At 47.9% G+C, this 12,838-nt stretch overlaps 1 long non-coding RNA gene across 1 annotated transcript; it reads left to right on the forward strand.

Annotated features, from left to right (window-relative positions):
• The first annotated feature begins 10,198 nt into the window (after nucleotides 1-10,198).
• On the forward strand, nucleotides 10,199-11,973 carry LOC113923778. The gene is made up of 3 exons (XR_003520413.1): nucleotides 10,199-10,359; nucleotides 10,777-10,992; nucleotides 11,853-11,973. It is a non-coding gene; the product is annotated as an uncharacterized LOC113923778 (long non-coding RNA).
• Nucleotides 11,974-12,838: the final 865 nt, after the last annotated feature.

The raw sequence follows: 12,838 nt of genomic DNA on the forward strand, positions 1-12,838 counted from the left end.
AAAGAATGAACAGAAAGAGCCTACCCAAAACCACCCAGCTAGTAAGGAAAGACTAATACTTCAAACCCAGAAGTCTGGGACTTAATCCTCACTCTATCTCCTCCCAGACTCTAAGAAGTCATTAATGCAAGAGGACTTCAGAGATGGGTCACTTAGGATCAGGAGGCAGTCTGTTAATTAGCCCAAGAAAGGCATCCATGTCCTCTTGGCATTAGATAGATGGGAAGAGAGACGCCATGCTTCCCAGTGGCCTGGGACCATCCCCAGCCTGTTGGGATGAGAAGTCACCAGACTAAAACGTTTCTCAATGAGGGAGGGAAGGAGGGAGGTGGCACGGGATTGCAAATATGCCCTGAGTGGCTTCTGATGCCATTAGCGAGCAAGCGAGCAGACTTCCTGGGAACCGTGCAGCTCGTTCAAGGGCTCTTCAATCACAGATGCCAAGTTCAGGGAGCTATGAACAGATCATGACTGTGGTCCAATCCGTGCACTGGGGTCTGAGATTTCCATTTCAGGGCAGGGGAAATAATAAGTAACCATTGACTTGCATATCCAGGTTCATTGACTTGAAAGGTCATATATTGATGGACAAAAAGCCAAGGTCAATATTTGATTTTGAGGAACAATAAATCTTGATATCTATGGAAAGAGGCCATCCATGCAGGTATTGTTGGGCAGGGACGGGGACGCATTCATGACGAGGTAATCCTGCCTCCTCTGTGATGGGTTAAGGACGCTTCTCTGCAGAATATTGGGAAGGAGGCCTGGGTATGGTTAGCAGTGTCAACGTAGCTCTGGGTGGCTGCCTATTTTGAAGAAAGTCCACAAAATAAGAGAAGCAGGCACTGTTTTCAGGACTGCCATAGGGACCCCATTCCTTGCCCCTCTTCACACAGCTGAAAGGAGATACCCGCCCTGTACCTCCGGCCTGCTCCCTGCTCCTCCACCCTGCCAGTATCTGAGATTTACTTCCTCTCTCACTGAGATGGGCTGTGGGTGGAATGTCCCCCATCTGCTTTCCACCCCCTTCTCACTTCTCCTTCAGTGTCCTCGTCTTCATCTCCCTCTGCCAACTTGGGTGCATTCCCACCGAAAGACATGCCCATGGAACCAGAGATGAGGCAGACGCGTCGATATCTGCCCATGGCAGTCTGCGCTTTGGGTCCTGCCCCCTGCCCAGCACCCATTCGCGGCAGGGCCACACAGACCGCCGGCCAGCCCCACACCATTGGGCATCTCGGGCCCTCATGAGTTTGCTTAGGCCAGAAATCTGCCCCCGCCCCTTCCCTCCGTACACCTCTTCCTGGGGAGATCTCATGAATCCTAAAACTCCTCCTTTGACACCGTCTCCTTTGTAAAGCCCTCTCCCCGCCTCCTCAGGTGGAGGGGGCTCCTCCATCTACCCCCATTCTCACTCCATCCCTGGTCTAGCCCTTGCTTCATCCCTTAGGCCGTTTTTTTGGCTGAGTGGCCATTGGTCTTCATTTTCTTGTGATTGAATTCTTGAAGGACAGGGCTGGTCCTTACTTAACTCTGAGTCCCCACTGCCCGACCGTGGCAAACACTCAGTATGTTTGCAGAATGGATGGCTGAACAGCAGGAAGGACAAATCCACCAGGTAAGGGTCTCAGCACGGAGCCTGGGCAGGAGCAGGATGGGGGCAAGGGGGACTTGCAGGACTGGGAAGGGGTGAGCCCCCAGCCAGGGGAGAGGCAGTGAGCACAGGAGCCTGGGTGCCGCAGAGCATCATCCTCTTTGACTCCTCATCCTCACAGGCAGCTGCCCTGACAGTATTAATCAAGGTCTGGGTGCGTGGAAATATCAGTCCACTCTGTTCTATTCAAGTTCCCTGGAACTAAATTATGTTGTCAGGATTGGACAGAGCAGGAATGGAAAAGACCAGGCTGGATGACATGGGGCTGTTAAAAGGAGATGAATGAGCCCAGTGGTTTCCATTCAATTTTTCAAGGTTTCCCAAGGCAAGTCTGACAAATACCACCTTATAATTTCCAGGCACCCTGCACAGTCCCCTCCACAGACTCATTTTTTTATTTCTGCCCGTCAGATTAGAAGGACAAGGGATCCTTCTTTCTGTCTTGCAAATGGGGCAATGGAGGAACTGGGGTGAGGGAAGCACTTTGACCAGGGTCAAAGGCAGGTCAAGGTCAGGGCATCAGTCAGTGACACAGTCAGCAGGAGGATGCAGAACTCTGGGTTCAAAGTGCAGTGCCTTCTCCATCACCCCACCTGCTCAGCTTCCTCTGCAAAATGGAGCTGGCTAGACCCATTTGTCAGGGCTGCTATAAGACATCAGGGTGAAAATGCACCTGAAATCACTTTTAACTGGAACAGTGCTGTCCATTCATTCATTCATTCATTCAACCAGTGTTTACAGAGTCCGTACCATGTACCAGGCCATGTTAGCTCTTTTTACTTAATGTCTATGGTCATAAAGATGTAGAAAGAGGCTGAGAACTAGAGACAGAAACAGATGGGTTTAATATCTGCCCTGCCACTTGGTAGCTGTGTGATATTGGGTCAGACGTGAAACTTCTCTGATCTTCTTCCCAAGGTGCCTATTAGGACAGGTCAGTTAAAAATAGGGACGGCACCCAGCACAATCCTCTACGGGGACCAACTTATAAATAAGAACTATCGAGTCTGACTGTGTCCTCCCATGAAAAAGCAGGTGACTCTTCCCTCTTGGCAGGAGGATCCTCCCTGCAAAACGGATGCGTGCGCCTGGCTTCCGGCTCCGCAGCATGCTGCAGTTGGGCACATCTTGCAGCCAGTGGTGAGTGAGCCTCAGCTGTAAACAAAGGACTAATTAAATTAGCATAAATGATTTTATGTAAATTAAAGACCCACGTTATGGCTGTTTATTGGTAGCAGCATCAAATCTTGCCACTGCACACACTTGTTTAAAATTAATGTGCATAAATGCTCCAAATATCATATTATTAATAATGATAATAATGGTGATGAGGATGATAATAAACACAAGCCTCCTGGCCAGCTCTAAAATCTCGGCAGGGAGTGTGCTGAGTGTCAGGCTCCTCAAGGAGGCAGCCAGATTACACAGCTCCTTCCCGGCCTCCCGGCTCTCACTGATGGTGCCATTTTGGAGTCTTCTACTGGGTTCAGCTAATCTCTAGCCTCTTCAAATCCTGTCCATCTTTCAAGGCCTTACTCAAGGCCACTTTTCTATGAGAGCCCGCCCCACCTGAGCTACAGAGATATCTCCTTCCTTTCAATTTTTGAAGCAGCTTCTCCCCGACAATCTTTCCATCTATTATCTCCTTGGACCCACCTGAGATCTGTCGGGTGGGGGGCAGGTATATTTACGATTCCCATTTTGTAGATAGACTAATAGAAATCAGAGAATAGAAGCTACCCAAGGTAACATAGCTGGGAAACTATAAAGTGGGACTATACTTCCTGTGGCTCATATGTAGATCACTGAAGTGCCCACCTAAGAGGCTGGCATGGAGTAGGTAATTAATGAGCATTTGTTAGGAAGGTAGATGTGAATGAACGGATGAGTGAATAGAAAGTTTGCAGAGTGAGGTCTTTATAATCCCTCAGTATAATAACGGCCTTCCTCTTTATTACTACCTATCCAAGAGTCAATCCATCAATGCACCTATAAGTGTTTGAGGGACTGACCATACATCAATAAATACTCACTGAGTCTAAGCCCAAATATAGACCCATCCATGTTGCTCAAGGGAGATGTACCAGGTTTTCCCTAGCCCACAGAGCATCTTTGTGAGAGTTTTAGAAAGGCATCCCACTCCCCAACATAAGCAGACTAGGCAGCTGAGCTAGAGTTCACTTCATCCCTTTTGGCCAGGTGTCAACACACACAACCACATGTGGTGGATCTGGATTTATCAAGGACTTCAGAAGGTTAAGGGATTGGACCCCACTGCCTCCCCAAGAGTTCCATGGCACGTTTTCTTCTCATGATACCCTAAGTAGGGGCTCACTGCCTGCAAGGGTGATTGTGTTTGTGCATATGTGTGTTCCACTAGACTGTGAGATGCTCAAGTATTGGGTATCAAGGGTTGTAGGACAAATGCTGGTTTGTCAAATTCTACCCCTACCGGCACTGTGAATAGAATTCTGGGGGCCCATGAACATGGATGGAAAAAATGACAAGCTTCAATTACAAATGAAGGCAGCAAACCACAGTCATATTTGCAATAATCTCTGAGATGTTTGTCACCGGTAGAAATCACAGGTTTTTTTCCTAGTCCATTAAAGTTGTTGCCGATGTTTCAAAATATTGAATACAGTGAGGGTCAGCAAACTTTTTTCTGTAAAGGTCCAGGTAGTAAATATTTTAGCTATTGTGGGCCATGTATTCTCTGTTGCAACTACTGCTCTGCAGTCTTAGACAATAGGAAAATCAATGGATGGGACTGAGTTCCAATAAAACTTTATTTACAAGAACAAATGGTGAGCCAAATGATAGTTTGCTGATCCCTGATATATGCAAGTCATTACTTTAGAGTTGCAATAGTTATTAGAATCTTGTTATTTAATGCCTTAATAAAGAAGTACATAAATTACTCTATTAGACTTTTGTAGTATTTTGAAAAACTGCATTTCAGTATCTTTGGTTGCCCTGATGAGCCTATGTATTTTGTTTTATGCATTTAAAAATGTTTTCTGATCCAAATCAAAACCTCAATGAGATACCACCTCACACCAGTCAGAATGGCTAAAATTAACAAGTCAGGAAACGACAGATGTTGGCGGGGATGCAGAGAAAGGGGAACCCTCCTACACTGTTGGTGGGAATGCAAGCTGGTGCAGCCACTCTGGAAAACAGTATGGAGGTTCCTCAAAGAGTTGAAAATAGAGCTACCATACAATCCAGCAATTGCACTACTGGGTATTTACCCCAAAGATACAAATGTAGGGATCCGAAGGGGTACGTGCACCCCAACGTTTATAGCAGCAATGTCCACAATAGCCAAACTGTGGAAAGAGCCAAGATGTCCATCAACAGATGAATGGATCAAGAAGATGTGGTATATATACACAATGGAATATTATGCAGCCATCAAAAGGAATGAGATCTTGCCATTTGCAACGACGTGGATGGGACTGGAGGCTGTTATGCTGAGTGAAATAAGTCAATCAGAGAAAGACATGTATCATATGACCTCACTGATATGAGGAATTCTTAATCTCAGGAAACAAACTGAGTGTTGCTGAGTGGTGGGGGGTGGGAGGGATGGGGTGGCTGGGTGATAGACATTGGGGAGGGTATGTGCTACGGTGAGCGCTGTGAATTGTGCAAGACTGTTGAATCACAGATCTGTACTTCTGAAACAAATAATGCAAGATATGTTAAGAAAAAAAAAGAGAAAGAAGAAGATAGCAGGAGGGGAAGAATGAAGGGGAGTAAGTCGGAGGGGGAGAGGAACCATGAGAGACGATGGACTCTGAAAAACAAACTGAGGGTTCTAGAGGGGAGGAGGGTGGGGGGATGGGTTAGCCTGGTGATGGGTATTAAGGAGGGCACGTTCTGCCTGGAGCACTGGGTGTTATGCACAAACAATGAATCATGGAACCCTACATCAAAAACTAATGATGTAATGTATGGTGATTAACATAACAATAAAAAATTAAAAAAAATAAAAATGTTTTCTGAGATGGGATGCATAGACTCCAACAGTCTACCAGGTCCCTGACCTGCTGAATGTGAAGAACCCTTGTCATTTCATTTCTCTCAGCTTTAGTTTCTCCCCCTGCAGAGTGGCAAGGCTAATAATAATAATATCCATGCCAGAGGGTTTTTGTAAGAATTCAATGCAGTTTTGAATGTAGGACTATCTTGTTAACTAGAAAGTACTATAGAAATTTAAGATACGAACATTTTCATTTCTCCAGTGGTGCCTACTACAGCCCTCGGCATACAGTAGGTACCGAATAAATGTTTGTTGCGGTCAAGTTAGTTGAGCCAAGAACCTGGCATCCCTCCCTCCAGAAGGCTCCTTGAGCAATATGAGGGGGACAAAAGGGATGGAGAATCCTGGCGGCTCTGAGTATTATTTCACAATTGTCTATGCAGAATTCCTCCCTATCACATCTATTTAGAAATTGCACTGGGGATGCAAACAGGAAGGGGGCGAGATGGCGAGTTTTGAGCTGAGACTTCCTGCTGATGCGGCAGGTTTTAAGAGCACAACTTGCGCAGTTTGTGAAAGCACATGAACCTTGAAATAGAAATATGGACCTCTTAATTCATCTCTCCGTTATTTGATAAAGTATAAAGTAAATGAACGCAGAACATTTTCCCTTTAATTACACAAGGAGAAATGGGTGGGGGTACGCAATGGGGGGAGAAGAGGATCGCCGGCCAGAGGCCAGCGGGAAGCACTGGGCTTCCAAAGCAATTACATTGCATGGAGGCTGTGTGGGGGTTTCTCTGAGATTTCAGGCATGGGGAAAGAGGCTGAAGCTGTGGGTCACGATCAGATCCACCCCGGTGCAAAGTGCCTTCCAACTGGAACTCTGAGATAGGCACTGGGGTAGGGGATCTCTGCTCTCAAAGGGCTTACAGTACAGTTGAGGAAACACATCTGAAATGCACAAAGCAGGCATCATGATCACCGTGTGGTTAAGACCGTGTGTTCCTGAGTAGGGGACCTGGCCTCTGAGTCTCACTGTGAGGTTGCTACTGATGTGCACCAAACAGTTCCAGTTCTACCCCTGAGGAGCTGACACCTAGCCTGGAGATGGGAAATGCAAATAAACCCCCTGAATAAATATGTCAGACATCGAGCCTCGGGTCTAAACCCTTCCTCACCTCTCTCTGGATTCTTCTGCTATCCATCCCCTTCAAGCCCCCACAGCTGGTTGTTCAGCGAGTGTGAGCCCCAGGAACAACCAATCTGCATGCAAGTAGTTTAGAGTCATGGTGGCACATTATTCAATTATTTAAAGTTGGAATCGTTCCTTCCAAATTGCTAAGAACCCATATTTTATTCAATTTGATTACGATTTGTTAAATTAAAAACTGTCCAGGATCACAAGAGGGTAACCGAGTGCTAGAAGATCAGGGTTGGCTAGGAGTTGAGTTGTGTTCCCCCAGATTTATAGGTGGAGTTCTCACCCCAAATGCCTAAGAACATGACCTTATTTGGGAAAGGAGTCACCGCAGATGTAATTAGTTAAGGTGAGATCATACTGGAAGTAGGCACGCCCCTGATCCAACATAACTGGTGTCCTTTTTTAAAGGGGAAATTTAGCATGTGGGCACATGGAAAACGCCACATGAAGATGAAGACAGAGATTCGGGTGATGGGTCTGCAGCCAAGAAGCGCCACAGGTTGCCGGCTTGCCACCTGAAGCTCTCAGGGAGGCATGGAGCAGACTCTCCCTCACAGCCTCAGAAGGAACCAGCTTTGCCCATACCTTGATCTTGAACTTCTAGCCTTTCTTCTAGAAAGAATAAATTTCTGTTTCTGTCTGTGGTATTTTGTTATGGCAGCCGTAGCAAACTAATAATACAGGGCTTTCCAGCTGCTGAATGACCTGGGTGAATGACTTCTCTGGACCTGTAGTGGAGAGGAAGCAGGAGATAGTGGTCAGGGGGCGGGGATGCTGGGACCCCACCTGCCTGGCCTCGCATCCCTGCCGGTTACTAGCTGAGAGATCTTGGACAAGATCCTGAACCTCTCTGCATCTCAGTTTCCGGCCCAATAACAGGACATGGAAGACTGGATGGTCTCTAGGTGGCCTCCCATTCTAATACTTGGCAAGCCCAATGCATGCACCTTTAAAAAATCATTAAGAGTTAGTAAGAGAGGACATTGCTGAGGTATTAGGGCCATCCTAACAGGACCCCGAGACAAAACGGCTCTATGGCACATCTCACAGGGGACACAAAATGGAGGAACAAGTCAGGCAGAGCCAGAAGACGTTTTGGTTGACATGGCCGATTTCTCTTATAGGGAGGATGCTTTTGAACCACTCAAGTTATGAGGCCTTCATTGAGCAGAAAGCCCAGGGCAGGCCAGCACAGTTCCCAGTGTGGGGCCGTCAGGATGCTGTGGGAAGGAGCACGGTTGCCCCTGGAAGCCAAGGACGGGTGGTCTCTTGACTGACCACGTGGTAATGAGCATGACCAACACTTCTGAGCCCAGAGGCAGAGGAGAGGAAACTGCAATTGAACCATTCAAAATGTCTTTTGCCCCGTGAATTTCTGCTATTGATGAATAGTTCAGATTAAATACTTTGTTATGCTAAACACTCAGAGAGTCTGTCTTGAAATCAAGAAGTGGCTTAGACTGTAGGCCCTTTGAGGGCCCGGGAGAGTCCCCCCTCTGCACTGCTCTCCATGGGGGTCTCCAAAGGAGCCAGATCCCTCCTGCAGCTCCCCGGCAGGCTGGATGGCCACGGAGAATGGAAACCTTGGTGGGTTTCTTGCAATATTTACCGCTAACTCATGGAGGGGCTTGTTGAGACAGATTCTTCATGTTGCGTTGGGAGAATGGTGTGTTCCTATTTCTCTGTAGGAAAAAAAAGGTAAGGGAAAAAGAAAACAGAAATGAATCCCAGCAACAGCACAACCTGTGCAGCAAAAATGCTAGCTGTTCCTGGTATGAAGCTGCAAGATCCCTCAGCTGTCTGGTGCCCAGCCCCAGACCAAATGCCATGTGGGTAGCAGAACAGACAGAGAGCCGTGCGGGTTTCCCTGGCACAGTCCTACCCGTGCAATGCTCAGGCCATGATCTCAGCCAAGGACAGTGGAAAGCTGATGGTACCAGGGAGGGCAGGCATCCTGTAAAGGACCAGCCAATGCATAGGTAGTAACTGCGTGGTCATGAGACATCAGGCAGAGCGTTTGGTCCTGCCAGCTCTCTGCACATGGGTATGGGTTGCACATTGTTTCAGGGGCTGAGTACCTGACTGGCACCCTAGAGATCATAGCCCCAGTTTTTGGTGAACAAATAACAGATTGAACACCCATTCCAGGCCAGGCACTATTATGGGAGTTGCAGACCCAGTGGTAAATCCGTAAATACAACAGCCAGTAAATATCTCCTGCTCTCACGGAGCTCCTGTCCTAGCAGAGCGAGGGGGGAAAGTGACAATGCGGTCTGCAGAGCTTACAGAACTGTTGTGAGGACTCTGGCTTATCAGGTGGCTTGCAATGTCGCTGTCCCTCTCCTGGGCTTCAGCTGGCTCATCTGTAAACGGGAGCGAAGAGGCCAGCATTCTCCTGAGAGGACACAAGTTATTTCTTATCCAAGTTTCATTCTGCAATGAGCTCTGTGACTGAGGGCAAGTCACTTCACCTCGAGATATCACCTTGAGATGCCACAGATACTTTCACAGTAGTGTGGGGGAAACAAGTGGGTTAGTGTAGGTCAATGGCTTTGCATGGTGCCTAGCAAATGGTAACACTCAGCAAGTGTTAATATTATTACCTGAAGAACATGGAACCAAGTGAGCATCATTCCTTCACTCCACTGACTGGTCCTCAAGAAGCTTCCTTCTCGGGGCGCCTGGGTGGCTCAGTTGGTTAAGTGACTGCCTTCGGCTCAGGTCATGATCCTAAAGTCCCAGGATCGAGTCCCACATCGGGCTCCCTGCTCAGCGGGGAGTCTGCTTCTCCCTCTGACCCTCCCCTCTCTCATGCTCTCTGTCATTCTCTCTGTCTCTCTCTTTCAAAAGTAAATAAAATTAAAAAAAAGAAGAAGAAGAAGAAGAAGAAGAAGCTTCCCTCTCCCAGAGAGAAGAGGTATTTGGGTACCTGTCCCCCTTCCCCTGACCTGACCCAAGTCACTTGTCCCTCCACACCCCTTTGTCACACTTCCTGCAGCAGGGAACAACCAGCCTTGGGAACTACTTCCCGGAAGAGACATTGACACAGTGGGCGACAGCTTACTCTGGGGTCCACCTGGCCAGGTCCGAATCCAGGCTCTGCCACCAAAGAGCTGTGTGACCTCGGGCCAGTTATTTAGCAGCTCTGGAAGGCTAACAAGGGCAGCTACCTCACAGGGCTGGTGACGGAGGTGAGGCAGCGGGGCAGGGCTCAGGGCGTGTCACAAAGAAAAGGGCCAATGCTTGTCGGCAATGGTGATAATTACCTCCTGACAAAGCCCACAGCAGAGAAGAGAAGAGATGTGTTGTTCCCTGATGTGACTGAGCGCTCTGTCCCACTCCAGGAAGAAGACAGCCAACCCCTGGGAAGGCCTGGGGCAGCCTGATGAGCATTTTCATTAACAGCCGGAATAAGGACATGGAAGGCCAGCTTATCAAATTTGAGTCTGACATGAATTTGAAAGGAAGGATAAATGAATCAAATGAAAGTCTGATCCAAAAATCTTTCAACAGGTAGGAATGATGAGTGGTAGCCAACCAGATGGAACTGAACAGAAGAATCTAAGTCCTGTGCTTGATCCCCCAAAAGCTGACTGCACATGCTTAATGAGAGATACAAGATTTAACAGCAGCAAAGCTTAGAACAGATGTAGAGTTCTAACCAAGAGTGAGTTTAGAAAAGTCGACAGTGTGGTATGGCCATAAAAAAAGTTAATGCTAAATAGGCCACATTAATAAATGTATAGAGTCTATAGTAAAGGAGGTGAGAGTCTCCTACCCTGAAAAATCAAAACTCGATTTCTATTTTAGAAAGCATTAGTCAAGAGATATACTGATAGGACCAGAAACCAGACACCAGAGGTCTTAAAATCCTGTGTAACAGGATGTATTCACCAAGAAACAGAGTCTAAGATGGAAATCTCTCTACAGAGTTCATTAGGGAGTGCTCTCAGGAACCGCACCTGTGAGGGACCGGAGCGAGCGTGCTTGGGCAGAGGCAGAACTGTGCTTGCTGCAGTTGCGGGGACAGTCTCAGCAAAGCCCCTGCTGCTGGTAGGGCCTTCAGAGTTCCTGGATGGGGGATGGACCTCTGTACTCCATATCAACCAACCAGCGGATGTGGGCTGCTCCCAGAGAGGAGGCACGGTAGGTAGGGAGCTCGTTTTGGCCAAGGGCAGTTCCTGGGGAGGATTTGGGCGGGGCCAGGGAACAGCACTGCAGGCAGCTGAGGGAGTGAGTGCTCAGTCCTGGAGCAGGCTCTGGGCAGTGTCTCACACCATCCCCTACAGTCTACCCCCTTGCCATGCACACAGCCACCGGTTTTATATAATAACTCTTTGGAGCAGCTTCTCCTGGCTCCTGGATCCTGGTGGTCTCTTTTCCTGGGGAAACTTGGATAAGAGGAAGTTGAGTAGGACACATGTAGCCACCACCACTACAGTGGTACTTGTAATCTCCCTCCCTGGCTACCTAGTCTAGATTCCCTTCACTAGCATCTAGCGCCTATGCTGGACTCTGGCTCATCAGGTTTCATGAACCAAATGCTCATCCCTGAAGGGTCTGAATCTCTGGTTGCCACACCCTTCCCAGGCCTCTCTGTGTCCCTGGAACTTAGTTCACAGGGACTGTGCTTCTCAGTTTACCATCAAGATTGGGCAGGAAAGAACAAGAGACTCCCCAGTGCTTTGATGCCAAACATACTCTTCCCTGCCCTTTGTTTGGTGCAGCAACGCCTCTCCTTCCTCCCTTAGCCCTACTAGGGTAGTGACTTTGCCCCTTGTTTACTAGCTCTCAGCATAAATAAGCATCCCAAAGAGACTGGGTGACACCATGGCCCAAAGTTTAATGTGACTTCCTGTGTCCCCTAGTGGAAGCATTTCCTCTCTAGAAACCAGGATTTCTTGGTCCACAGAGACTAGTGGGGTGGTGACAGGAGGCATAGATTCCCCACCCTGGGAGTTATAATAAGCACTCTATCTCTTGTTCCCCACCCCCATTCATTCTAGCTACTGGGAACATAACATCGTTAAAAGGTCATTGACTTAGGGCCCATGCTACACCCTGGAGGATGTCCCATGCTCACAGGCATCATCTCTAAACTGGTGCCTCAGCTGCACTTTCAAAGGCTGTTCCATCTCTCTATCGAGTGGCAGTATCTGGGGATGCATTATGTGATAAACCCAGAGGATCCTACGGTCTTCCACCCACTGCCATACCTCCTTTGCTGTAAAGGGAATCTCTTGAATGATGGGATCCGTTGGTGGATCAAATACTTCACGAGCCATCAGATACGGTGCAAGCTGAGGTCCAGCAGGTGCGAAAGGTGAACCTACATCTAGAATTTATGTCAGTTCCAATCAGAATGAATCATCTCCCCTTCCAGAGTGAAAGGGGTTCAATGTAATCAACTCGCCATCAAGTGGTCTGTGGATCTCCTTGAAGGATGGTGTCATGTTCATGTGTCAGCATTAGTCTCTGTCGCTGGCAGGGCAGGCATTGGACAATGGGAGTATCTTCGATAAATAAGGAACCCATGCTATCGGTGCCACATCTAACCCTTGCCCCCATGGTTTCCCTATTCATGAATCCATCCATGCTAGCATGGGGAAAGTCAGTGACTGAGGCTAGCTGACACCATGACATCAACTATGTGAGTCATTCTGTCTACTTGGTGCTTCTTCCAGGGTGTATGCACTCTAATGCGTGGTGATATGTGATACAAAGATCTTCATTCTCCATGACCACTCCCATAGTTTCATCCACATGCTTCTTCCATGGACCTTATCACTTCTCATCTTTCTTCTTTCAGGACCATGGCCAAAAGCTCAGTTATTCTTTGCTTTCCGTGAAGCTACTTATGTTCTACTTCAGGCCATTTCTATTTCTCTACAAAATATTTGTAATTCATGGTCAATGGCACCGCCTGGGGCTCTGCCCACTGGGAGGCTTTCCCCTCTCTGCTGGTTTTCAGGGTCACCCCTGAAAATCACTA

This window comes from Zalophus californianus, chromosome 15 (genome assembly GCF_009762305.2).
Source record: "Zalophus californianus isolate mZalCal1 chromosome 15, mZalCal1.pri.v2, whole genome shotgun sequence".
Lineage (NCBI taxonomy): Eukaryota > Metazoa > Chordata > Mammalia > Carnivora > Otariidae > Zalophus > Zalophus californianus.